At 42.6% G+C, this 27,296-nt stretch overlaps 1 long non-coding RNA gene across 1 annotated transcript; it reads left to right on the plus strand.

Moving 5' to 3' along the window:
- The first annotated feature begins 5,882 nt into the window (after positions 1–5,882).
- Positions 5,883–26,435, plus strand: LOC122231896. Its single transcript, XR_006209183.1, has 5 exons — positions 5,883–5,982; positions 8,840–8,895; positions 18,103–18,177; positions 21,274–21,381; positions 26,307–26,435. It is a non-coding gene; the product is annotated as an uncharacterized LOC122231896 (long non-coding RNA).
- The last annotated feature ends 861 nt before the right edge of the window (positions 26,436–27,296 follow it).

Raw genomic sequence — 27,296 nt, forward strand, 5'->3', positions numbered from 1 at the left:
CCTTATCTCCTTATCTTTACGCAATCTTCAGACATGTTAGGGAACAGCTATTAGGCTAGAGATTTCCTCAACTAGCACAGTGTGGTCCAAAAACTGGACACCATTTGACTGGACATGAGTGTTTTCCAAGCATCTTAAGACACACTTTTAAAAAAAAGATTATCCCGGGGTGCCTGGGTGGCTCAGTCGGTTGGGCGTCCGACTTCAGCTCAGGTCACGATCTCACGGTCCATGAGTTTGAGCCCCACGTTGGGCTCTGGGCTGATGGCTCAGAGCCTGGAGCCTGCTTCCCATTCTGTGTCTCCCTCTCTCTCTGTCCCTCCCCCGTTCATGCTCTGTCTCTCTCTGTCTCAAAAATAAAACGTTAAAAAAAAAAAAAAAAAAAAAAAAGATTATCCCTAGGGCACCTGAGAGGCTCAGTTGGTTAAGTTGATTCTGGCTCAGGTCATGATCTCGTGGTCTCTGAGTTCAAGCCCCGTGTCAGGCACCAAGCTGGTGGCGTGGAGCCTGCTTGGGATTCTCTCCCTCTCCCTCTCTCTGTCCCTCACCTGCTTGTGCTCTCTCTCTCTCTCTCAAAATAAATATATAAACTTAAAAAATTTTTTTAAATTATCCTTGAGTTATTTCTTCAAATGTATTCATTAATTAAGTTTACGATGGTCTTCTCACCAGCCCTTCTGCACCAAGCATTACACTAAGTGGAGAGATTGAGTTGACATCCTTAACCCTTACAGAAATCAGCCCAAGAGGAGCATTGCTCTGACTCACACTTTGTGAGGTAAGTTTTGGACAGTCATATTTTCAGAGGGTAAGCTTTGTCCCCTATCCTGGGCACATCTTTCTCTAGCATTTTCTGATACCTGCAGGCATCTTGAATACCCACAGCACCAAGCTGCTAATCTACTCTGGGAATATTCAGTAACCACTTTGTACTGATCTATACAGTTTAATTGCTTTAAATACATGCAAACAAAGACACATGGCAGCTAATGTTTCCCTTTCCAGTGCAGTAGATATTTGTTGAGTTCTGGCCACTACGCACCCGCTCACACTACTTCTGTTAATAATGGCACAATTTTCCTGTGGGGCACCACTTCCCTACCCTCTAATGGTGTGCACTGGGTGGAGTTGGCCTTGCCCCTGGCCCCGGGACTCAGATCTGACCAACCAGAGTATGATACTTCCCTCATCACTGCGAATGGTTCAGAAATGATCACATCATTCAATCAGAACCAGTGAAACGAAGACTTTTCTTTAGTGCTCTTTAGCAATAAGGGAGATAAGAGTCAGTTGCTGGCAAAGATCACCAGAGTCCTGAGAATGAAAACAATGTAACAGAAGTCAGAGCCAGAGATGGAGAGAAACCTAGCTCCTTCTGGTCGTGTTAGAACGCCTTTGCCAAGCCTCACCTTGAGTTTTTTAATAAATGAACCAATAATTCCCCGTTTCTGGCTTACCATTGAGTTGACTTTTTTATCACTTATTATTAAAGAGCCAAGCCCCACCCGAAACAGGTCTACTCCTAAGTTTTTCAAGATATTTATGTCTAATTTCCTTTTTTCTGCCAAAGTTTGGGTTGTGTTTTCCAATACTTGCTATTAAAATCCTCCTGACATACCAAATGAGTAACTTCTCTGCCTCATTTTGTGCTGATTCTCTCCAAAATGTTTTACTGCCTGCTCATCACTGAGGAAGACAGCTCATTTTTAAAGATCTTTTAAGTGTGGTCTCAGGTTGTCCCTGATTCTTTAAACAATATCATGGGAGGTACTGAATGACACTAGACAAGTTATTTGGAGTATTTTGTTTTCACACATGCCAACGCACGTCATGAGTTTCCAAGGTTTATTTGGCAACTAAACATAGCTTTTACATGACAACTATTTCATGCTAGGAAACTTGTACTCTAAAGAATTCTTGTTAAAGTATTCTATTTCTAGTCATTCCAGAAAGACTAATGGAATAAGGTACATTGGCTAGAACTGGGTTATGAAATGTGTGATAACTGGAATCTGATGACATTTCTGCCAAGGTAAGATCTCCAAAGTTTCATGGGCAATGTTGGAGGGGAGTAGAGGGAAAGGGAAAGCCCAGGTGAGGTTCTGCATCAGATGGCTTTGGAGAGTTTGGGAGCTGCATAATAACTTTGGACACTTGATGAAGTGGAAATTAGGGTCAACAGAGAGTCAGAAGGAGCAGGAAAGGGACGGTGGGGAAACACTTCACATGGTGCTTAGAACAATCTTTCGGAATAACAGATGAATGGAGATTTCCTCGTTCTATTGCTATTTATTGGTAATGAGACAAGCATCTCTCATTTTGGACTTAAATCCCCTTAAGTCCAAGTCATTGGACTTAAATGACTTAGAAAAATTTTATTAACAGAGGTCTTTTTCATCCCAATAGAAATGCTCATAAATGAACTGGCACTCTCAAATAACCAGTGTGGGAAGAAATTTCTCCAGCAACAAGCTTTTGTATGATTTTAAGAGTGATTGTCCTTAAATTGGACTAGAGAACTTACGTTGTTTACTGAGAAATGGGAGAAACAGGATGGATAACTGAGAAGCCAACACACTTATAAGTAAACTTACAGATAGTGACACAACTTACTACTTCTTTAAGATATTGTAGGATTTGTTGTGTCTGTTGGAGTTTTAACTGATTTCCATTGTACTTGTAATATTAAATATGCTACTTGAACAGACAAGATTTTTAAACATAAAAATCAATAAATGCTTTTGCTCTGGGACCGCGATGGGGATGTGGTGTCACGCCTGCTGCTGGGTGCACAATGGGGCATTTGTCAGGCTGCCAAGATCCCCGTATCCTCCCCTATCTCGTCTCATTACTCATCCAGATTTGAGAGCTCATGTTATCATGTACAGGCTGTACATTCCCTTGAAATATTAAAGGTATATAATCATGACTCCTGTTTAGGTCCTCTCAAAATGACTAAGAATATGGCACGTGTAGAAGTGGAAGGCAGACGAGAGAGAGATGGAGAATATAGTTGGCTTCTAGAAGCTAGAAAAGGGAAGGAAATGGATTCTAGCCTAAAGCCTCCAGAAAGAATGCAATCCTACTGGTGCATTTTGTCCCTGCAAGGCTCACGACAGGCTTCTAATCTCTAGAACTGTAAGATCAGGGATTTGTGGTGTTTTCACACACTGAGTTTGTAGTATTTATTATAGCAGCAATAGGAAACTAATACAGACCCCATCCAACCTGGGCCCACCAGACTTTCTCTCATGCATGCCTACTGTAAATAATAATTTACCTAGAGAATATTAAAGCACACTGAGTAACAGTGGAAAATATTTTTTTACTTCCATTTTGAATGCTACTTAATTCCTCTATTCAGGTTAAATATGTTGGAATGGGTGCGTTTTCTGAAAATGCCAGAACTGTCTTTTAAAATAAGATAGTTGGTTAGTCCTCTATGTATTCAAAAACAATGAATTTTAAAGATGAAGGTCAACATTACAGGTTTTTAGAAAATATCCTGGGGTGCCTGGCTCAGTTGGCTAAGCAGAGCCTGGAGCCTTCTTCAGATTCTGTGTCTCTCTGTCTCTCTCTCTCTCTCTCTCTGCCCCTCCCCCACTCACACTTTGTCTGTTTCTCTCTCAAAAATAAACATTAAAAAACTTTTTTAATAAAAATATCCAATGAGAGCAAAAACCTTATAACAATTAGTGAAATTTATGTGAGGCTCCTTTCTTATCAGACAGGGATCTCCTTGAGGTGTTCATATAAACCAGCATATCTTAGTATGTGATTTTGTTATTTATTTCTTCTGGGTCTAAAAATGAACCGACTGGCAGCAAAAGAGTGAGAGGGCCAACCACTCATTTCCCTGATAAGTTGTCAGCCAACTCATTGATCAATGTATCCATATATATTCATTCACAATTTCCAGTAGAGAAGGTTAGGGAAGTACAACGAAGTAAAATGCCTGTTCTCAAGGGTTTTGCATATAATGTACTCAGAGTCCCCTTCACACAGTAAAAATGAGGGTGAAAGAAAGGCTATAGGGTGTTGACACCTGGAAAAACCGGTTTAGGGTCTTTCAATAAAAGACAAGTGCTGAGGAATAAAATCATACCAGAGTGAATTAATTAAACTTGTATGAAAATAAGCACCATACTGAGCAGTGATTGACAATAGTTCTACAATTAGATCAGCTGTATTAAAGCACATTAAGATAAACTGTAACTGAGTGTTTTTATTTGTTCAAATTTTCCCTAAACTGTGCACCATTTTTAAAAAATATTTATTGGTGATCAGAAATGTGCCTGCCCAGTTTGTTCCCGTGGAATGTGATTTTAATTATATCCCAAGTATAAGAAGGTGGCCTTTCTTCAGGCATAGAACTAAAGACCCACATTGGGGCACCTGGGTGGCTCAGTCGGTTAAGCGTCCGACTTCGGCTCAGGTCATGATCTCGCGGTCCGTGAGTTCGAGCCCCGCGTCGGGCTCTGTGCTGACCGCTCGGAGCCTGGAGCCTGTTTCAGATTCTGTGTCTCCCTCTCTCTGACCCTCCCCTGTTCATGCTCTGTCTCTCTCTGTCTCAAAAAAATAAATAAACGTTAAAAAAAAAATTAAAAAAAAAAAAAAAAGAACTAAAGACCCACTGATGTATGGCGCTACATATTCGTGAGGTCACTGACAGACAGGACCCATCATTATAGAGAACGTTAACCAAATCTAAGGACTTGTACAGTGAAAGGAAATATTTCCATTGTTCTTGAGTAACTCAGAAGAGGAAAAGAAACAGAGTTGTCAGCAGTGGGGAGAAACATGTCAGCTCCACAGAGATTCATCTGGGATATGAAATGAAAGTTCCGGAGCAATCCCAGTCTTCCCTCTAGCTCCCTGACAAGCCCTTTCCTGGTGTTGCACTGGATTAGGTTCTTCTTCCTCCATTCACTTCCTAAATGTCCATCATCCTCAAACCTCTCCTCTACTTGTCTGTTCCCTCCCTTCATATAAATCAATACTTCCAACCATATGTCCAGTCAAGACCTGTGTCCCAAGGTCCAGCCTCAAGTGTAAGACTACCTTCATAACTTCTCTTCCGAATTTCTTACACGTACATGCTGGTTTACATGCCTCTGACCCCTTGTAAATCTCCCTTTCTCTCCATTCCCCAATTCATAGGATGGCCCCACCACCCAGGCAGCGATGGGAGTCATTCTAAACCCTTTCCCATCACCCCTGCTCACATCAGTTACCCATTCAATTTTCTGGATATTTCTTAGTCCTACACTTTCCTTTTCTTCCACTGTCTCTGCTTTTATCAAGCCCTGATTATTTCTCACTTGGATTACTGAAACAACATCCTCATTGGCTCCCTTTGTCTAAAATGGTTTTCTTCCCAACCTATATCCTATAATTTGGCTAGATCTAGCTTTCTGTAACAGAAGTCCATTCATATTGCTACCCTGCTTCAATTCCTTCCTGAGAGCTTTCAGCATAAATTTTGAACTTCAAGACCCTTCACAATCAGAAATTGCCTCTATAGTAGCTCCTGCAACTTTCTACCATACCTGTTACACCATCCATTCCAATCAATGGCCATTACCCAAAGTCTTCATGACCTTCTGTCCTTTGCATCGGGAATGCATATCACTATTCAACTCCCACTCATCCCTCAAGGCTCAGACTATATCCTGTCACCTTTTGGAATGACTCTCTGATGCAATGATCTGATTTGGATCCCTTTCTTCAGCTCCCATGACACCTACTACACGCCTCTATTATGTCCTACCCACCCTACATCATAATCATTGGTTTGCTTTGCTGTTCTCAACAGATAAGGCAACTTGAGGTCCAACCCGGGCATGTCGATGCCTTGAGCTCCTCGCACGATGCCTGGTGCATAATTGATTCCCAATAACTTTGGTGACACAAAAAGGTGTCGTGAAATTCTCAGGCAGAGAAGCTACTGAGATAATGGACTGGTGACACAAAAATAATGAGGTGGGTCTCTGCTCAGAAATTCTCACACTTGGAAAAGACTTGGACATATCAAAGAAACCAGCCAGGAAAGAATTTTAGTATTGTTTAATTGGAAGTGAAGTTTGTAGGATTCAGGTAACAAGAGCATCATCTGATAGAGAAATTGGCCAGGTAACTGTTCGTGGTCCCCTAAAATAAGAAAGATTTTAACAGAGATAACAGTCTGAAAAAACGGTGATTTATTACTTGGGTTAATTTCTTTTTGCTTACTCTCCATTTTACTCATAGCATCGATCAGAAATCATATGTGGAAGGTAACACCCATAAAAATGACTTCTCTTCTATGAACCAGGTTTTTTTTTCCATAAGACTAAATAAATCTTATGTGACGTCTTCTCAAATAAGCACCAAACACTAGTGCCTCTATTTGAAGGACACAAACCTCTCCTTTGAAAACACGACACGTCTCCTGTTATAAACCTTTGAAAATTTCCAGTTTCTAATTTTTGTTGATTTACAAGGTATTGTCATCCATAAGATCTTTATTTCTTCTGACATAAGCATTTACCCAAGAATACCTCAAGGTACGTAAGTGTGAAGAGACCCAAAAAAACCCCTCATGCGCTGTGGATACTGGTACAGGTTTGGTTCAACTGTTTTTCAATTAGTAAAGAAAAACAAACCTTCTACCCTTCACGGGCATTTTCCGAACTTCGATAACCATCAGGATGTCAAAGCCATTTCTTTTATGTAGTTGGTAACCTCACACATAAGGACAGAAGAGTTCAGACATTAAAACACCATTAAGATCACTTTGGTTGTAAGATTCCCACATTCTCAGCAAATCTGGGCCTCATTACTGCCACCTCAAATGTGAACGGAGGATATTCTGCACTTGCTTACAGGAAGGTCTTGCACAATTCAAAAAATGAAAATCAACAGTGAGACAGTGGACAGCCTTAATTAAAACATAGCTTCTAGTGAAGAAAGTAACAGGTACTCAGGAATGCTGATACAAAAGCACTGAAATACCTGAACGGGTCTGGTAATTAGGCTCAAAGCTCTTTAGCAATCCTGTCTTTTTCCTCTACCATTGCAGGGGAATTATGCTCTTCTCTCAACAAGCAAATAAAGAAGAGAAGAGAGAACATGACCCAGTGAAAATGAGTTTGGGATAGGAGGGGTGGCCAGGAAGTGGACCTATAAGGAAAATGTGTGACCCCTTTCAAGGCAGACCCACAAGAGACCACAGTTATTTCCTCTTAAACCCGTAGCCTTCTTCAGTCCCCTCAACCCCAGAGAGACGCGTCGTCTTTCATTCTTTCCTCTTTCTGATCTGCGCTTTGGTACCCACCGACGCTTTCATTCCTTTCTGGTTCCCTTCCTTCTTCCATCGCTGTTGGTGATACAGATTGCGAGGTCGGGAGGTGGGTGCAGAGCTGAGTAATGTGGAAATCCCCCTATTATTGTTGCCTTGAGAGGAATAGCAAAGTCGGAGTCAACATTCTCATAGAACACATTGTACCTTAGTATATTTCAAGTACATTGCACTTTGACTTGGACTTAAGTTACATGTAGAAAAACAGTTCAGAAGACACTGGAATATTGGGTCAAATCCTCTTGGATCCCCATGTACCAGATTCTTCTGAGTGTCTCTTATTTAGTCAGGTTTAGGGGAACACACAATTCTCCCTAGGCATTTCTAAAGAAGTTCTGATCCTCTCTCTCTCTAGCTCCTGCCTTGAGATCCCCCCCCAACCCCGTCTCCCCTACACGGGGCTCAGAGCTATTGCAAACAGTCATGCAAGAGTCTGTGTTGTAATTCACATAAGGGGCCAACACTTCCTATTGCATTTTCTCTCCTGGAAAATCTAGAACCTAGAAGGTTGCTGGCGGTACATGTCCCATCCCTCCACGGTCTACCAAACTCCCCAAAACCAGCACATCAGATCACCAAGTATATAGAAATGGATGACACGGTCCATATGTGCTCAGGTGCTCAGGAACTGCAACCGTTTTTCTACATCCAAACTGATTCCAATTCAAAGTGCCCCTTGATTCCTTATGGGTGGTGGGGGTGGCCTCAGTCTTCAGGCTATAGAACTTTGCTGCTGTCCGGTCCATTTTGGGGACAGTGGAATGAGAGGCAGGGGTTAGAGTGGGGGAGGAGAGGAGTGCTCCAGATCTAGTCCTGTCTCCCCAGGGGTGAGAACTGCCCGCAGGCTCGGGTCTTACTGGTGGTCAGTGAAGTAAGCAGAGCTGGAAGTATAGGGCTGTGGTCCCTCCAAGAACAGCAGTCTGGTCTGGGCACCAGCTTGAGGGACAGTCCAGGGCAGCTTTGGCCACAGGTGAAGAATGACACCACTAAGGGAAGGTGACAAGTCAGTGCAGAGGAGACCTCTCTAAGCCCGAGAGGGTCTCAGGTGCAGTGAGCTGCAGATCCCCAGCTGGTTGGGGCAGTGTTGGGACCAATTCACCAAGTGCCACGTGTCCCTGATGTCTGGCCGGTCAGCCCCAGCATCGCTGCTGCAGAGGAAGGGCGGCAATGGGGACAGTGGGCTGTGGGTGGGTTGTCGCTCCTGCAACGCCATGAAGAAGGGTCAGGGTGCCCCAGCCAGCACCCCTTCCACTCTAGAGTGGAAGCTAGAGAAGAGAGCTATTCTTTATTTTACTGAGGAAGCAATATTACAACCTTTGTGACAAAAAAGGCTGCTTCATAGAGCGGTTAAGAACAAGAACATTGGAGGCAGAAAGATGCTCATATCCCGCCTTCCACCCATGTGATAGTGACTCAGGTCATTTCCTGCCTTACTTTACATCTTGAAGCCTCAGTTTCTCTATCTACATAATGGGAATGATAATTGTGTTTCCCTCTTAGATGCAGTATGGAGTAATTAATGAAAACCACTTAGCATCCAAGTGATGATAAACACAGTAAGTAAATTATAGGGGTGCCTGGGTGGCTCAGTCAGTTAAATCATCCAACTCTTGATCTCCACTTGGGTCTTGATCTCAGAGTCATGAGTTCAAGCTTTGCATTGGGCTCCATGTTGGACGTGGGGCCTACTTTAAATAAATAAATAAATAAATAAATAAATAAATAAATAAATATTCTTAATAACCATAATAACCAAAAATATTTGAGGCTACTAAAAAGATGAGTACTACAATTTTCATACTCTTCAAAATGAACTCTGGGGTATAATTTATATACAGTACAGTTGTACTCATTTAGGTGAACAGTTGAGTACTTTCAACAAATATATTCACTCATGTAATCATTACTCCAATCAAAATATAAAATATCACCCCCGAGGGCACCTGGGTGGCTCAGTCAGTAAGCGTCAGACATCGGCTCAGGTCACGATCTCACAATTCTTGAGTTTGAGCCCCACATTTGGCTCTGTGCTGTCAGCACGGAGCCGGCTTCAGATCCTCTGTCTGTCTCTCTCTCTCTTTCTGCCCCTCCCCGCTCCCTCTCAAAAATAAATGAACATTTAAACAAATATACACCCCCCCCCACCCCCCCAAGGATCCATCCTGCTCCTTTGCGGTCCAGCCATCTGCCATCAACACTTAACCCCAGGGAACCACGGATCTGCTTTCTGACACTATGGATGAGTTTGGCCCATTCTAGAATTTCAAGAAATAACATTGTACCGTATGTACTCATGTCTTTTGTTCAGCCTCCTGTTTCTGACACAAGTTGTTACATGTGTCAGAAGAAGCTTTATTTGATAGGGGTATTTTGTCGAGTGGGAAACAAGGATTGGCAAATAGGGTGACTTCAAAATGGAAAGTAGTGAAGCTGTCTCTTCCTGGTTACAGCTCAGTTACTAAAGCCTGAATGGGGAAGCACAGCTTTCTGCTGTGACTGGTAACTGGAAACTTACATCCAGGGTCGGGGGGGGGGGGGGGGGGGGGGGGCGGGGAGGGGATGTCGGGGGGGGGGGATGTCGGAGGGGGGGGTGTGCAGTAACGCTCCATAAGCTTACTTGCTTGTAGCCTAACGGCTAGGAAGCCACAAGGCTGTGCCAACATAAAGAAATTAAACTTTGTTGAAGGTCAGAGTCAGCCTTTGGGGGATATCATATAGTTGACGTTTTGGTGATGTGGCTGTGGGTGTTTGGCTTAGGGATACACTGGAACCCTCCACTTGTGGCCTCCACTTTGGTTTTTCTTTAACACATGCCTGGGACTTCATTCGTATTGTCACGGAGTAATATTCCATCGACAGGATCCACCGCTGTGTTTACCCATCATCCACTTGACAGACATTTGGCTTGGTTCCAGTTTGGTGACTTTATGAATCAAACATTTATGAGCATTGTGGGGCGCCTGGGTGGCTTAGTCGGTTAAGTCCCTGACTTCGGCTCAGGTCGTGATCTCTCGGTTTGTGAGTTCGAGCCCCACATCTGTGCTGTCAGCACAGAGCCTGCTTCGGATCCTCTGTCCCCCTCTCTCTCTGCCCCTCCTCTGCTCGTTCTCTCTCTTTCTCTCTTTCAAAATAAGTAAGTAAACTTTAAAAATATATATATTTCTTACCAGCTTGGTAGTATGTCTTTTCATTTTTTAACAGTGCCTTTTGAAGAGCGAACTTTTTTCCGATTTGATAAAATGTATCCGTATTTTAATTTTATGATTCGTGTTTTTTGTGTCCTGAGAAATCTTTGCCTACCACGGGGCTGTGCAGATTTTCTCCTACGCTTCTTCTCTGTGCTTAATGGTTTTAGCCATTATATTCAGGTTTCTGACCATTTCAAGTTGTTGTTTTTGTTTGCTTGCTTGCTTGCTTATTTGCTCATTTGTGTCATGATGGAAGCGAAAGGTTAAAGGCCAGATTTTCCCACAGGGCTATTTCAGGTGCCAGCACCTTATGTTATAAAGCAGACGCTTCTTCACTGAATGCTGACGCTAAGGATTTCTACTTTTAACCCCGATGGAGTCACAGGGAATGAGGTTGCCCTTAACTAACTGGAAACCGGGCAACATTAATGAAACAACAGACAATAGGCGGTTCAGGACAGGGGCCATGGGAGAAGGAAGCTGCAATGGCACTAAACCTTACTGCCTAGAAGGTTTCCAGCCTGCAGGAAGGGGGACCCACAGAAGCCCAGCAGTCTCCCTGAGTTGACAAGACCAGGGTTCCAGACCTGGAAACCAATGCAGACACAATTTACAGAGCAAAATACCTAAGTTGCCGAGAAGTAGAGGTATTTATCCTCAACTCCCATCCATTATCAGCTGAGAGCTGCCTCCTGGCACCTATTCCCAGAATCTCTGACTTGTGCAGGTAAAGAAGAGAAAGGTCTCGGGCTGAAACACAGCCTTCAGGCCCCTTTGGCGGGTTCTGGAATGGTAAGGAAAAAGGCCATACAGGCAAAAAGCTAGCAGTTTCTGCATTGGGGTCTTGGGCCATCTCTGCAGGGAAACCGGCCCAACTGGCATGTCCTGATGAATGAAAATTTTGGGGGAGGTGGTAGCCCTCCTACCCCATCTTGGCAAGGGCTGAATGGTGGGTTCTGAGTGCAGTTTTCCCTAGGAAACTAGGAGGCCATCGCATGGGCAGCGGGCACCTGAGCCATAACAGGAAAGGCAGAAGCAGACAACGATGGGGTGGGAATGGCTGTAGAAAACCTGTGCAGACACATGAGAGGCATTGCAAGGTATTTGCTCCCAGAATAAGTGGATGAATTTGGAGGGAGCGACTGAGGCTTTGCTGCTACCAAGGCCAGCGCCATGGAGACATTTACTAGGGGAGCTCCCGGCGTGGAACCCGAGTTCCCTGGCCCAGCATGTAACCGCCTTTCACCATAGTGATATCACCTGTCTGATATCAAATGCTTCATACTGATTCGTATCTTTGGAGCACTGTCACTTGAATAGGACTTCCAGGGAGGTGGGAACTTGTTCATGTAATTTGCTGCTATGTCCAGAGCTTAGGACAATATCTGGCGTATAATAGACCACAGTAAATATTTGTTGAAGGGATAAATATCGCATGTTCTTGTTCCCTCTGTGATGTATAGTCTTTGTCCCCACCCCACCCCCTGCCCCATCTGTGGAAAGCTCACATCAAAAGTTACTTCCATTTAGCACTTACCTCTTGTTCCAGAGATGATTATAAACCCCATCACCGGTCATGAACCTTGCTTAACGATGACACGTATCCTGGTCGAGGCAAAGAAACTAAACCTTGACTTAATCTTCCTCCAAGATGCACCCTCATTTTATTTTTTTTTTAATTTTTTTAACACTATTTATTGTTGAAAGAGAGAGACAGAGCATGAGCAGGGGAGGGGCAGAGAGAGGAGGAGATGCAGGCTCCAGGCTCCGAGCTCTCAGCACAGAGCCCGACGCAGGGCTCGAACTCACAAACCGTGAGATCATGACCTGAACCGAAGTCGGTCACTCAACCGACTGAGCCACCCAGGCGCCCCGAGATGTGCCCCCGTTTTAAACCCCAACCAAAGTATTCTTTATCACTATGCCAAAAGCCGAAAACTGATGAACGTATGCATCAGCAGAATAACGAAGATGGTGAGTCTCTATTTCCACCCCCTTGTTAGTTCATCATTACCATGGCCTTCACGTTACCGTAAGTAACGACCATCACAGTGCTGTGACTTCACCTGGAAGTAATAGATGGGTGTTTGGCTCCTGGCTCTCAAAAAAGAACATTGAAATAACCCAACATAGTGATTTCAAAGGCTTATTCTCAAAAACCTGACTTCCGTTGGATCCTGTGTTAGGCTGAATAAAAGGCTCGTAGAAAGTGAAAACTTAAGGCTGAAAAATATCTGAGAAGTCAGGAGGCCCATCCTCTTCAGGTCAGACCTGTTGCAGCCTCTGTGCGAAGGAATTGGCTCTGTGTGGTTCTTAGAGACCTTCCAAGGAGAACACGCTTTAAGTGCACTCGCTTGAAGCACTTGCTCTAAGTGCGATTTCAATGAGGACAGTGCTTCTCGTATTCAAGCAAAGCCCCGCCATCTCTTCTTGGGCCGTCCTCTTTGGTTTGGGCACTAGAATCGCTCACAAAAACTCCAAATGCTACCAAACGAGGGACGTTCACGCTCACGGATCAGAGACGGTCACCAGGACTCTTAAAATTTCACTACAGCGTGGTGCAGAATCCGGTACACCGTTGCCCAAGCCTTAGGTTCTGAAAACGAAGCATTCCAGAACAGTCCTAACGTAACACCATTCCAAGCCTCCACTCGTCAGCAGTGTCCCGGGTCTCGGTGAGGATTCAAAACTCGCGGTGGGCCACATCCCAGTCATTGGTTAGCAGGGAGTGAGGGGAAACTCAGCCCGGAGGCTGGTGGCCGACGCACAAACCCCCCGATGCAGGATTAACCGTCACACTTAAAGAATAAATTCACCGAAGACAGAAACAACACAGAGGTCACTTCCTCCTTTTTCCTTCTAGCTTGACTGTCCTAACCACCCCTGATGGGTCTCTGTCAGACACTTCTGTGTAGCTCTAGGGAAGCAGTCTCCTATGCGAAGCCAAATCCACTGTTAAAAAGAAAAAATAAATAAAATACAGAGATTTCTTTAAATTTAGCCGGAAGTCTCCTAACTTCATGTCATGATTTCTTTGTGGCCTGAAATTGAAGAATCAATAACACGTTCAATTGCCCTAATTGGTAGTTACAGATCTTATCTGTGATTCATACAGGCAATCTCCTCCGGCATATTTTAAAGTCAGCTTTTACAGTTCACTAATGCAATTTGCAAAAGATGCTTTAACTAACAATGGTTTTGCCTCGGTTGAGGCCTTTATCGCATCTGCTCTGGATGCTTTCGAATCCCGTCTCCACGATGCTCATTCGGCTCACACGCCTCTTTCTATCTGCCGTATCCTCCCTCCGACAGACCAGCCTGTGTGGCCGCCTCGGGGACGATCCTTCTGTGACGCCACTCAGACTCTGGGAGAAAGTCGAAGCTCCTCATAAGCGTCTTCATCCGTTGTCGGCAGCTCTCCTACCTCTTCTCTTCCCCCTGCCCCTTCCTTCCATCTGGATCAAAGACTGTTGCCTAGACATCACATACCGCTGGTCTCTGATCTCCTCCATAGGCTCCAGCCTCCACCTAGATTTCGTTTCTTGAATTGGAAGCCTCGGATTAGCCATTATCTTCTCCCGGCCTCCGGGCTCCCCACGGTACCTCCCCCCATTCAGGCAGTGACACCCAGATAGGACTGGACTGGCACCAAGCGATGAATGGATTGAGATGAAGTGAGGGGCCACCAAGACCAGACCCTGCCCCCTGGTCCCCCCGTGCCCCGCCCGGTCACTGCAAAGGGGAGGAGATAAGTGTCTTCGTGTCCCTGCAAGCTGGCTTCGACACACCCACTGGGAAACCCCCACTCCACTAGGCGCTTCTCCTGTTCTCCTCTGCTCCTCCCCATCATTAAACGTATCACAAAAGATGAAGCTGTTTCATTATCCATTACAGGCAAGACAAGAGGCCCCCCCGTACACTCCTTCGTGGGCGGCACGGGGACCCCAGCATGGCATCTAGTGCATCGCTGGCTCTCAGTAAGCATGCGTTGGCTGCTTTGCCCACAGAAACAAGTGCGGATGAGGAACTTGGTACCATCCCTTCTCAGCCATGTGCCGTTGCATGTGTCTGTGACAAGAGGGACAGGGACAGCTTAGCCAAGAAAACCGTGTAGCCGTTGCTTTCCTTGCTGGCTACAAACCAGTTATTCCCCGTGCTGGGGTCCTGGAGCAGGAAGAATTCTGAAGGTCCACAGAGAACGCATACGTGGCGTTTCCTTTACATCGTAAATAAGAGTGTTTTCCCCTCCACAAGGGAGTCGGTTTTGTTCCTCCTTTTTTTATTTTCAACAAGACCCAACTTCTCTGAATTTGAAGAGTCTTCTGTAAATTGCCAGAGCTGTTTGGGACGATTTTTCTCGGACTACCAGGCAGCCAAGCAATTCCAAACCCTCCTCGGGATGTCCCCTTCCACCGGGTTCCATCTGGAACCCCACCACCAGCGTCGCGTGCGGATTTCAAAATCGAAATACGGCAGCCTCCTAACGACACAGAAAGAGCATCGCGCTACATCGTCATGGCATGCTCTGTCTCATTCGTATGGCCAAAAAATATTTTTTGAATCCTAGGTACCACTGAAGAGGCATCCTTGTTACACAGCCCGCATTTTCTCACAGATTAATTTTTCCTGAGAGCTTCAATTTAAGAGTTAATACCAAGGACATTTATGTAACTCCATGCAACCTAAACGCATATGAACAACAAAGCTGGGAAGAGTTTGTCAAAAACAGAATGTGTTCAGAAGAGACAGATGCTTTTTTTTTTTTACTTACCTTGAACCGAACACTATTTCAAGAGCTAAAATTACAGACTTGCTTTCCCACAGGCCACGGCAGCAAATCCAAACAAAAGCTCTCCTTGCAGCCCCAAAGCAAACCCATGACCCCAAGTGCCCATCACCTCTGTGGGCTGTCATTATCACTCTTCTCTCCAGAAAGAAGTAAATTTAGGAAGGGACAAAAATAGGCAAGTAAAGCTGTCAGTCACTTTACTTCTTTATTTTTCTGAATAGAATATTTTTCTTGGTCTATTAAAAAATACATGACCGCTCGTTCAGAATCCTTTCATTAATATAAAGCATTAAGTCTAATCCATTTTGCCTTTTTGAAGAACTTGTCTTCCGTTCATTTAAAAGGCTGCTCTCACGATAACGTTAACACCTGCACCTCTCGCTCCTGTTTCATTTTGTGCAAACTCCAGACGTCAGTTACACAAGGCATTCTTATAATGTCACATAATTTATTTTTGAGCAGAGCTCGTATCATATGCAAGAGATTAATACCCGGGACAGCACTTTAAGCTCTAAAGAAGAATACGAGCATTAGCTACCTTTATCTTTATCATCCCTTAAGCACTTAATGAATAGTAAGAACCCAATAAAATGTCTTCTGGCCGAACTTAAGTGTGGACAAATAGAAAAGAAACAAAGGAAACTATTTCATAAGAGTGATAATAAATCCAGGGCGCCTGGGTGGCTCAGTCGGTTGAGCGTCTGACTTCGGCTCAGGTCATGATCTCACGGCTCCTGGGTTTGAGACCCGCATCGGGCTCTGTGCTGACAGCTTGGAGCCTGGAGCCTGCTTTGGATTCTGTGTCACCCTTTCTCTTTCTGCCCCTTCCCGACTCGTGCTCATGCTCTCTCTCTCTCTCTCTCTCAAAAATAAATAAATAAACTTAAAAATTTCTTAAAAAAAGAATGATAATAAATCCAAAATACAGAATCTCCCACGACACCAGCATTGCCAACCCTACATCGTTGGCTGTGGGCTGAAATGGGCTTCTGAGGCTGAGTGTGTGCCCATAGGACCAGAAATGGCTGTTGTCCAACTCAGAGTCATCTGACCTCAAGCAGTATCCAGTGCTCGTTCCTCAAAAAGTATCCGGGCGCCTGGGTGGCTCAGTCGGTTAAGCATCCGACTTCAGTTCAGGCCATGATCTCGTTGCTCGTGAGTTTGAGCCCCACGTCGGGCTCTGTGCCGACAGCTTGAAGCCTGGAGCTTGCTTCCAATTCTGTGTCTCCCTCTCTCCCCCTCTTCCATTCGTGCTCTGTCTCTGTCTCTGTCTCTCTCTGTCAAAAATAAACAAACTTAAAAAGGAAGTTATGGGGAACCTGGGTGGCTCAGTCGGTTGAGCATCCAGCTTTGGCTCAGCCATGATCTCACAGTTTGTGAGTTCAAGCCCCATATCAGGCTCTGTGCTGACAGTGCAGAGCCTGGAGCCTGCTTCCGATTCTGTGTCTCCCTCTCTCTGTGTCCCTCCCCTGCTCATGCTCTGTCTCTCTCTCTCTCTCAAAAATAAAAATAAGCATTACAAAAAATTTAAACAAAAAATAAAATTACCCATGTAAGACATTAGCGAACAATGAGACTTTACTGAAGATTCCACAGGTTCCACAGGGAGTCTCAGGATGTGGCATCGCCCGCTGCCAGCAGCACTCTTCCCCTGCACCGCACCCCCCGCGGTTCCTGCCGGCTTCCTGCTCGCTTCCTGCTCTCAACGCAGCACTGTCATTGGAGAGGTAAAAGGCAGCCACGCTGAAGATGTTTATATAACCAGGATAGAGGAAAAGGTAGAGAGGTACATTAAATTGAAGATAGAGAAAAAGAGGTACATTAAAGAAAACAGGAACAGAAAGGACAAATTCCATCACAGAGTTATCGCACAAGAGACAGACGACATGGTAAACCTCGCCACCACGATAATATTGTAAACGGGCACAGGCTTTTGCAAAGGGATGAGAGGCAGCACACGGCAGGAGCACCGTCAATACCCAGGCCCTTTGCATCACCCAGAGAGCACAGTCCAAGAACGTATCTCCTTAATAGGAGAAAGCATTCCGTGCAGGCTGAAGCATTCTCAACGCTGGGAAGAAAGACAGCTGGGTGGAACGAAAAACACAAAGACATGTTCCTTCTGTTAAGTGATGGTGCATCTGCACAATCAGATATTCTTCTTGTTTTCTGTATTTATCGTTTTGTATTTTGATTCCAGTGTAGTTGACATACAGTGTTAGATTAGTTTCCAGGTGTGCAATATAGTGATTCAACAATTCTAAACATTGTTAGTTAAAAAGAGAACTACCCTACAATCCAGCAATTGCACTACTGGGTAATTACCCCCAAAATACACAAACACTAATTCAAAGGGATATCAGCACACCTATGTTTATTGCAGCATCATCTACAATAGCCAGATTCTGGAAGCAGCCCAAGTGTCCATCATTAGATGAATAAAGATATATATATATATATATATATATACACACACACACACACAATATACAATGAAATATATATGCACAACATATATGCATATATACTACATATATATAATGGAATATTATTCAGCCATAAAGAGATATTTTTCCTGGACTTAAAAATGTGATTAGGACGGCCACCTCAAAATACAGAAAATGTTTATAATCATATTGAGTGACAAAAGAAATAAATAGGCGATGATGACAGCTCCATTAAAAAAATATGTGTTTGGACAAAGGTTTGGAAGTACTTTTAGAATTTTTTAAATGGTGACCATGAAAAGACTTTCAAATTAAGTTTTATTGTGTTTTCTGTTTTAGGAAACGTGTCTAATAGTTACTTCATCAGCATTGGAGTTAAAAAGGAACAAAAATATTTGACCATATGGAAAAAAGGTGGGTTTCTTTTTTCTATTTAGTTATGGGTCCCAAAGTTTTTACATAGCAGTATAACCTGATACTTAGAGGAAAACATTTTCCACGTGCAAGAGTTGTCTCAAACTCAAGGTGACGACATTCAACGAGCAGGCACAGGAAGTAACATAGGGACAAGATGTTCACATATGTTCTAATGACATGCTTTCACATGAAGCCTTTGAAGTTCTAACCACAAATCTATTTGAACTTCCCTGGGAATCAATGAACTCGCCAGTCTAAAAGAAAATAACAGTGAAGACATTTTTGGACTCAGATACCATTTTGCCTCTCAAAAAAATTTATTCTCGAATAAAACCACTTTGCCAGGATATGCGCCTGGCAGTCCAAAAGTGGTCTTAAAGTAGTATCCAATGTGAACCAACGGAAAGTGAGATCTCAGTTATTTTTCAATTTCTCTGAAAGAGGAAGGGGTTACTAGCAGTTATGATTCCCCCGATGAATGGCAGGCACGATGGAAATAGGTTGAAGCAAGATGAAAGTCAAGCCTATTCTTGGCTAAAAGGTGTGAGTAAAAACTGATTTAGAACCGTTAGCTCCTGGCCCACTGTAACCAGACACAACATATGAGAACATGTAATGACTGAAATTGTACTAAAAGGCTGATAATGAATCTTTATCTAAATGGAAATGGAATGGGGAAGAAACACAAAAGGATGAGTCTATATTGTTCCTGGTGTATCTTTAGAAAGACCCACCACAAAAAGAAGTGCACCTACTTCATTGAAGACTTTTGGGAGAAGCATGGAAGGGGGCTCTCTGATTCTAATCTCTTACCAGAGTATCCCTGTTGCCGAGGGTAGCACTGTATGAACACAGCCAGCCCCCCCTTGGCTCTCATAAATAGGCGTGTTTCTCATCAAATCTATAAGGTACCAGTGGTTTTAACATACCGTTTTGGTGACTGCTCAAGGCTTTTGAAGGCAGAAACTCTGGAGCCACCATGAGCACCGTCCAACATGCTGACTCCTGAGTTCTCTCTCATAGTGGTCTTCTAGAAACAAATTTCAACCGAGACTGGGAGAAACTGGCATTGAATGGTTTCTTCTGAATACCAAACAGAACTATTTTTACTGATTCAAACGAACCATGATCGATAACCCCCAGAAAGAAAAAATGTACATGGAAGCCGGTAGTTAAATTTAGATTTCAACAAACATCGTACCTAACATGTGAAATAATGTATTTCCGTGTTGATGGAATCAGAAGCTTGAAATTCCAATGAGCTGCTCAGAAAAGGAAGCTGACGTATTCCTCTGTCAAAACGAATAACCCAATAACCTTGCTTTATATCTTTGTCATGACTTCATGCTCTCCAGGCGAAAGAGTTCAGGGCACCTGTTCAAAACCCTGGTGTGTAGGGAGGAAGCTCCTGCTGAAATATCTGATTTTGAGACCCCTGGCCTCTGCTCCCCTCCAGACCCTTTCTGCTGTAGGCCTGTGCAGAAGAAATGGGTAGGAAAGCATCTTTAGAACTGGCGATGGTTTACTGATACTCCCAGTAAGCAGTTTTCTTGAAGACAAACAGCACTTAGCTCTTTTGGGTCCACCGATGCTTAACCATAGAAAATCTGCCTTTGAACCCGAATAACTAGTACCCCAAAAAAGCCTAATTTGTTAGCATTAGCAATTTTATTTCACTTATGAATATTTTATTATATATAATTTATTTTCTTTATTAATGTATGTTATTGCATTCATTATATTTATTTTATGTTATATTTTATGGCCACGAAACAAGAGGAAGAACACCATTACCCATCTCCTCATCTCCTCTTGCTAAATAAGGTGCAAAGACAATTATATGTTCCCACGAAGCAATGGGGAAAGTGAAATGATGAGGGGTTATGGATGTGATGTCAGCAAGAAAAAGTTTCACCTGGGTCCCAGGTTTCCTGATCCTCAATTTCAGGAGACTTTTTGTTGGTTCTTGGTCCCATTGTTCCAACGGATGTTAGAAATGACACAGTCACCGGAGGTGATGCAGACATCACAGGTCCTGAAATCCAGATGCCAATAAATAACTCCTTAAATGGTGTTTGCAGCCTTTTATTGTATGTGAAAGGACCTACCATATGTGAACATGTCCACATAAAGGCAGGTGGAGCTCTAATTCTAGCACTATATTAACATGTCACAGATAGGTCCCCACTTCCATAACTACTTCTTTTGAATCTCCATGCTGGCTCCCCCACAGCTCTCATCTTTAACTTGCAGGAATAATAGGCAGTGAATTTACTTTGCCTTTTTTTTTTCCTGGAAGCAACTATAAACCACCGCAAGCCTTGCCTAAATCCAATTTACAATAAATAACATAGCAAGATTTGGATTGTTTTACTTACTCACCTCTCTACTGGCAAACCTATCATTGGCAGTAAGAGATATCCTTGCAGTGTTTTTGGAAATTTAATCTATGGCATGAAGTGTGTAAAATTCCCTCATTTCAAAACTGGTGTAATTTGTTAACCTCCAGAACAATAAATGCATCATGAGCCTCGGCAGACATTCTCCCACTTCTTCATTGCTGGGGAGATGAGAAAATCACGTGCTCTGATGACCACTGGCAGAACAGCACCTGACAAATCCCTAGCCTCGTGTCATGTTTATCAGAAAAATAAACCCGAGTGACTGAAAGATGTACAGAGTGGAAAAAAAATCTCTGTCTATATTCATTATTTATATCTGAACACTTATTATTTTGCCATATCATTCTAATGAGAAGAATACTAATGAGAAAATGAGAAAGGTACATGTGATTACTTTCCGAGAGCTGCTACAGCAAAAATATTACAGACTGAGTGGTTTAAACAACATAAATTTGTGTTCATGGTCTTGGAGGCCTGGAGTCCAAGATCAAGATGTCGTCAGGGTTGGTTTCTTGTAAGGCCTCTAAGGAAGAAGCTGTCCACGCCTCTCCCAGAGTTTCTGATGGTTTTCTAATCCTCTTTCATGGTCCTTGACTTGTAGAAGCATCACCGTGATCTCTGGCTTCATTTATCTACATGGTGTTTATTCTCCTCATGTGCATGTTGATCTCCATATTTCTTCTGTTTCTAGGGACACCACTCATACTGGATTAGGGCCCACCCTAATGACTCATTTTGACTTCACTGTTTCTGTAAAGACCCTGTCTCCAAATAAAGTTACATGCTGAGCCACTGGAAGGTAAGTCCTCCACATATGCATTTTGGAGGGACACAATTCAACCCACAACAGGAGGTGTTTCTAAGACATAGGGTGGGAAGTTGAGTTTTGCTATTCAGCCAAGCCTGGGCCTTGCCAGTACATTTACTTCGTCGACGAAATCACTGCTTTATGCAGTAGGTGGTAGAACCGCATCCAGCACTGTGAGGAGCCGCCAGACTTTGCATCAGATGATGCTCAAGAATTTCCTCCAGCCGGTGTGAGGCCAGCCTCGTAGTGAGGCTAAGCGTGGTAAAAAATGTCCGGCACATTTCCTTCCAGAAACTTTCAAGTTGCTGTAGAGTCTAGGGAGCATGTGATTCTTAGGCACGTACCATGTTCTTCCAAATAGCATGGGGTGGCACATTTGTTGACATAGATGTGCTGTTACTTGCTACACTTCCGTGCAAGTGAGTACAGTGGATTAAAGACATATGTTCAGATACCTGTGAATGTGACCTTATTTGGAAATAGGGTCTTTGCAGATGTAATTCAGTTAGGACTCTCGGGATGAGATCATCCTGAATTTATGGTGGGCCCTAAATTCAGTGACTGGAATCTTTATACGAGGAAGAAGGAGATTTGACACACAGGCGTGAGAGACCAAGATCCTGGAACGAAGGACAGTAAAGACAACTGAGCATAATAGTCTGAGCCACTCTCTGAATGTAAGATGAACAGGCCAAACAATTTATGGAAATTGAGATGACAAAAACAAAACAAAACAAAACAAACAAACAAAGAAACAACTTGAAAAGGATAAGAAGTTAAAAACAGCTATTGGCATGGCATTAGAGAAACAAAAATTATGCTTGAATCCTGCCCAAGTAGAGGGGTCCTGGACAATACTGTAGGGTTTCAGTTGGGACCCTTGAGGGAGTAAGAGTAAACTAAAAATAGACTGGATCTTACAAAGACTGAAGAGTAGATGGGCATCAATTCCATCCTCAACTGGATAGAAGATGCTCCTGTCCTTGTTGCATATCAGAAGAAAAAATGTAAAAAAAAAAAAATTATTCAGAGGAAAGTAACATCATCCAGAGCCTCTAATGGTTTCCCATAATGGGTATGAATAGTGAATTTCCAGCACCCAATACAAAATTAGAACAAAGGGACAAAAACACAATAAAAACATACCCACAGGTGCTCCAAGTTAGGGGGAGTTAAGAGACCTGAATTTTGACCATTAGGTTTCAAGAAAACAGATGACCATATGGAGAATCTCACCAGAGGACTAAAATCTATTCAAAAAGTTAAATAGAAATTCTGGAACCAAAAAATATAATAACTGAAATTAACAATAACAGGGATGTTTCAACAACAGACACAGCTAGAAAGGGTCATAGTGATTTTGAAGACATGTCATTTAAAATGTTCATCCTCAGGGTACCTGGGTGGCTTAGTTGATTGGACATCCAACTCTTGATTTCAGCTCAGGTCATGATCTCACGGTTCATGGGATTAAGCCCCACATCAGGCTCTGCACTGACAGCAAGGACCCTGCTTGGGATTCTCTCTCTCTCCTCTCTCTGTCCCTCCCCAACTTGCGCAGGCTCTCTTTCTCTCAAAATAAATAAATAAACTGTATTTTTTTTTAAAAATGTCCATCCTGAAGCCCAGAGAGGAAAAGAGGAAATAAGACAAGAGAATATAAGAACAGAGAGCTGTGCAACCCAGTGAGCAGGCCTGTCATGTGTATACCTGGAATCTCAGAAATGAAGGAGAGAAAGAACTGGAAAGAAGTCACATCTGACAAAGTGAAAGCTGAAAATTTTCTGAAATTGATAAAAGAAATCAAATTCTAAACTTAAAATATCATATAAGCACAGCAATAAAAATACATAGAAAATTATATTTTAGTACACCACAGTTGAAAATCAAAGACAATGAGAAAGTCTTAAAAGCATCCAGAGAAAGAAAAAAAAAATTATCTTCCAAAAAGCAAGATGGATGACTGACTCTTAATAGGATTAACTGAAGCCAAAAAACAAGACAGTGACATGTTTAAAACAATTAAAGGAAGTTGGGGCACCTGCGTGGCTCAGTCAGTTGAGCTTCCGACTTCAGCTCAGGTCATGGTCTCAGTTCTTGAATTCGAGCCCCGCGTCAGGCTCGGTGCTGACAGCTCAAAGCCTGGAGCCTGCTTCAGATTCTTGTCTCTCTCTCTTTCTCTCTCTCTCTCTCTCTCTCTCCCCTTCCCCTGCTTGTGCTCTCTCTCAAAAATAAATAAATAAACTTAAAAAAAAAAATTACTATATACTGCTTATAAGAAATTCATTTGAAATATAGGAACGCACAATAATTGAAAGAAAAGGATGGAAAAAATAGACCATTATACTGACCCCCCAAAAGCTGGTGTAAGTATGCTAATATCAAAGCAGTTTTTAAGGTAAGAAGCATTACTAGAGATAACAACATTTTATGAGGAAGAAAAGGTCACTGTTTGAGGAAGATAAACAAATAGTATGTACTTGATAACATAACTTCAAAGCACATAAAGCAAAAATTGACAAAACTGAAAGGAAAAAATAGACATATGTGTAATCACAGTGAGGGATTTGAACAACTTCTCTCAGTAACTGTTAGCACACGTGGCAGGGGGTGGGGGAGGAATACAAAGATAGAAACAAAGATTAACAAATATGAAGTGTTTGTTATTTAAACAACAACACACTACACTACACTACTCGTTCACTTTTTGGTAAATGCATAAGAAATGTTTACCAAAAATGTTCGTATGCTGTGCTATGAAGAACATTTCAAAAGGGGCACCTGGATGGCTCAGTTGGTTAAGTGTCTGACTTCAGTTCAGGTCATGATCGCACAGTTCCTGAGTTTGAGCCCCACATCAGGCCCTCTGCTGTAGGCACAGAGCCTGCTTCAGATCCTCTGTCTCCTTCTCTTTCTTCCCCAACCTTGCTCGTTCTCTCTCTCTCTCTCAAATAAATAAACCTAAAAACAAAAAAGAACATCTCAACAAAATTCAAGCCATCAAAAGTATATAATATATTGTCTCTGATCTCAGTGACATTTGGCTAAAAATCACTAACAAAAAATAACCGAAAGGTCCCAAGGTTTAAAAAATTAAACAACACGTATAAATAATCCATGGACCTCATTTTGTGTTGTGTATGCTTTCTATCGTGTATTCACCTAAGCTATGGAGCTACCGGCAATTTCTATTTTTTTTTAATGTTTATTTTATTTTTGAGAGAGAGAGAGAGAGAAGAGGAGGAGGAGGGACCGAGAGACAGGGAGGAGGATCCGAAGTGGGCTCCGTGCTGACAGCAGAGAACCCGATGCAGGGCTCCAACTCCCGAATCTCAAGATCATGACCTGAGCCAAAGTTGGAGGCTCAACCGACTGAGCCACCCAGGCGCCCCCTATTTCTAAGAAAACTCATAAAGTCTTTTATTTACATCTTACCAATTACAAATATTTAAAGATCATGTGAGAGCACTGTAATAAAGTTTATTAAACCATACTTGGGGAATCTCTCTTTTCCTTTAGTGAAGTTAAAAGATAAAGATTATAGTACACTCTTTCAGGATTGCAGTGCAATTCTTCTGGAAGTAGATCTTCAATTTTTTAACAAAAATATTCTATACTTTCAAGGACACCCAGAAAGGAATACCAATCACTGGCAGCTAGAAAAGATGACCTCACCTCTAAGATTCTGGTTATTCCTAAATCCTAATTTGGCCTATTTCCATTATTTCGATTAATGATCAAAGGGTAAAATAGTCCTAAGCTCCATGTTAAAACTGTGTGACAACATGAGGTTAAATTTCTTTTTTTTTTTTTTAGTTTTTATTTCAATTCCAGTTAGTTAACATACAGTGTGATATTAGTTTCAGGTGTACAATATAATGATTCAACAGTGCTCATCATAAGGGCCCTCCTTCAACCCCACCGAGGTTAAATTCTTCAAGAGCAAACTTGGAGAGACAAGAGTTGATTCTTCATATTTTAATATAGAAAAGGGATTAGACTTGTTCTAATCTAAATTTCATAGGGCAAAACTAGAAGCAAAAGTGGCAAATAATGGCAAGAAGATTTCAAGTCAAAATTAGTTTCCTTTCATTTTAATGTATATTAAGAAGGGAAAGTGGGTGATGGGCATTGAGGAAGGCACCTGTTGGGATGAGCACTGGGTGTTGTATGGAAACCAATTTAACAATAAATTATATTTAACATAAAATACATATATAATTACATTAATTTAATGTGAAAATAATAACATAATATATTAATATAATTATAATTATATTATAAATGATTAATATTAACATATTATATTGGTATCATTAGCATAATATTAAAATACACAGAGCCTGTGTATTTTGGCAAGCCCTGTGGCCAGACCCCAGTGTTTCTGAATATTTGACAGCCTGAACTGGGAACAAATTGGTATCTGGTTAAAATATCAGAAATGTGTTTCTTTTGCTTCTAAAGGTAAAGATAATTTGTCCATAGGAAGAGTTCCCAATGTAATTTCTATAAATAATTTTAAGGCGAGTACCTATTTGTCATCCTTGTGCTAGCCTTCAACTTTGGGATGTATTCCAAATGCAATGCTTCAAACAGAGATGTTAACTAGTCTGCTTCTTAATGTGAAAAGCTACCTTCACTGCAGACATCATCAAGAGATTCTTATAATGGGAGTGGGGGAAGGGTAACTGTGGCCTCTGGGACTCAGGAAGAAGAGAGATGATGAAGTGGACTTTAAGCAGAAGAGATGGGCCCAGCAAAATGGCAACACATGGGGACTAATGAAAGACCCAGCCAGCAGGGCCCTGAAGAACTATAGGAGTAGTGAGCCATGGGCATCCAATTTTAAATTGTCCTTCCAGCATGCTAATTCTCTTCTGTCATTCTCAAATCCTCAATAATATTTTTAAACACAGCTCTCTTGATGGCACCATGTCTTGGGGATTAAGGAAGGTCAGTGTCCAAATGTGAGATGGAATCCAAGAGAGCTGCAAGCATGGACAGGAGCACCAAGGTGGTACATGGAAAATGGTGGAAGAGGTCAAAAGCAGGTATGTGGAGTAGGAAGTGAGAAGTGAAATGAAAAGAATGTGTATACTCCTGGGGTTCCTCAGAAGTATTTAAGGAAGGGACAGGACTCTGTCCTAGATAAAGTCTTAGATTCTGGGTATTTGGTAATTATATGGATGGATGGTCCTTAGGAGGCTGAAGACCTTGGGAACCCTGGGACCCCTCTTACGCTGAGTATCATGGGCGTTTGGGGGGAAACCCTTCTAACGATAAAATAATGGACAGACTGCCCCAGCAAGAGAAAGGTTCCCACTATGGTAACCAAGAAGAAGCTGATGGCTACAGGGAGAGGTTTCCCAGACAAGCTCTTAGATCCTGTGTGCTCAACATTAATAGAATGGTAAGCTTTTAAACTGAAGCATAGAAAAGCATTTCTGAAATATAAAAAGGAGGTCAACTGCATGCCTTGAGAACTTCTATGAGAGTCTTCTAGCTCTCTCCCTCCCACAACCTGGGGACATCAGTCCAGGACTGCTCCCCAACGGCACTTGGTATGAACCGGCTAATGGGAGGTATATCAAGACAAAGGGCGAGACCCCAGAGTAGCTGTTAATCTCTGAGGAGTCAGATCCAGCATTCATGAGTCCAAGGAATGCTCCACCAGAGATGAGTCATTAAAAGGATATGTCACAGCTTTTGGAAATAGTGGGTCTTGAACATGGAGAAAAGAGAATATTGGTAAGGCCGGGCAGAGCAACCCTATTTCCCCTAATACAGGACCCTATTTACTTTAGGACACATCCTGATTTCAGAGATGGTAATTTAAAAAACAAATAAATACACAAACTATGCATCCTTAAATTACTACTTTCAATGATCTAGCCTATATTTTGGAG

Source organism: Panthera tigris, chromosome A1 (genome assembly GCF_018350195.1).
Source record: "Panthera tigris isolate Pti1 chromosome A1, P.tigris_Pti1_mat1.1, whole genome shotgun sequence".
Lineage (NCBI taxonomy): Eukaryota > Metazoa > Chordata > Mammalia > Carnivora > Felidae > Panthera > Panthera tigris.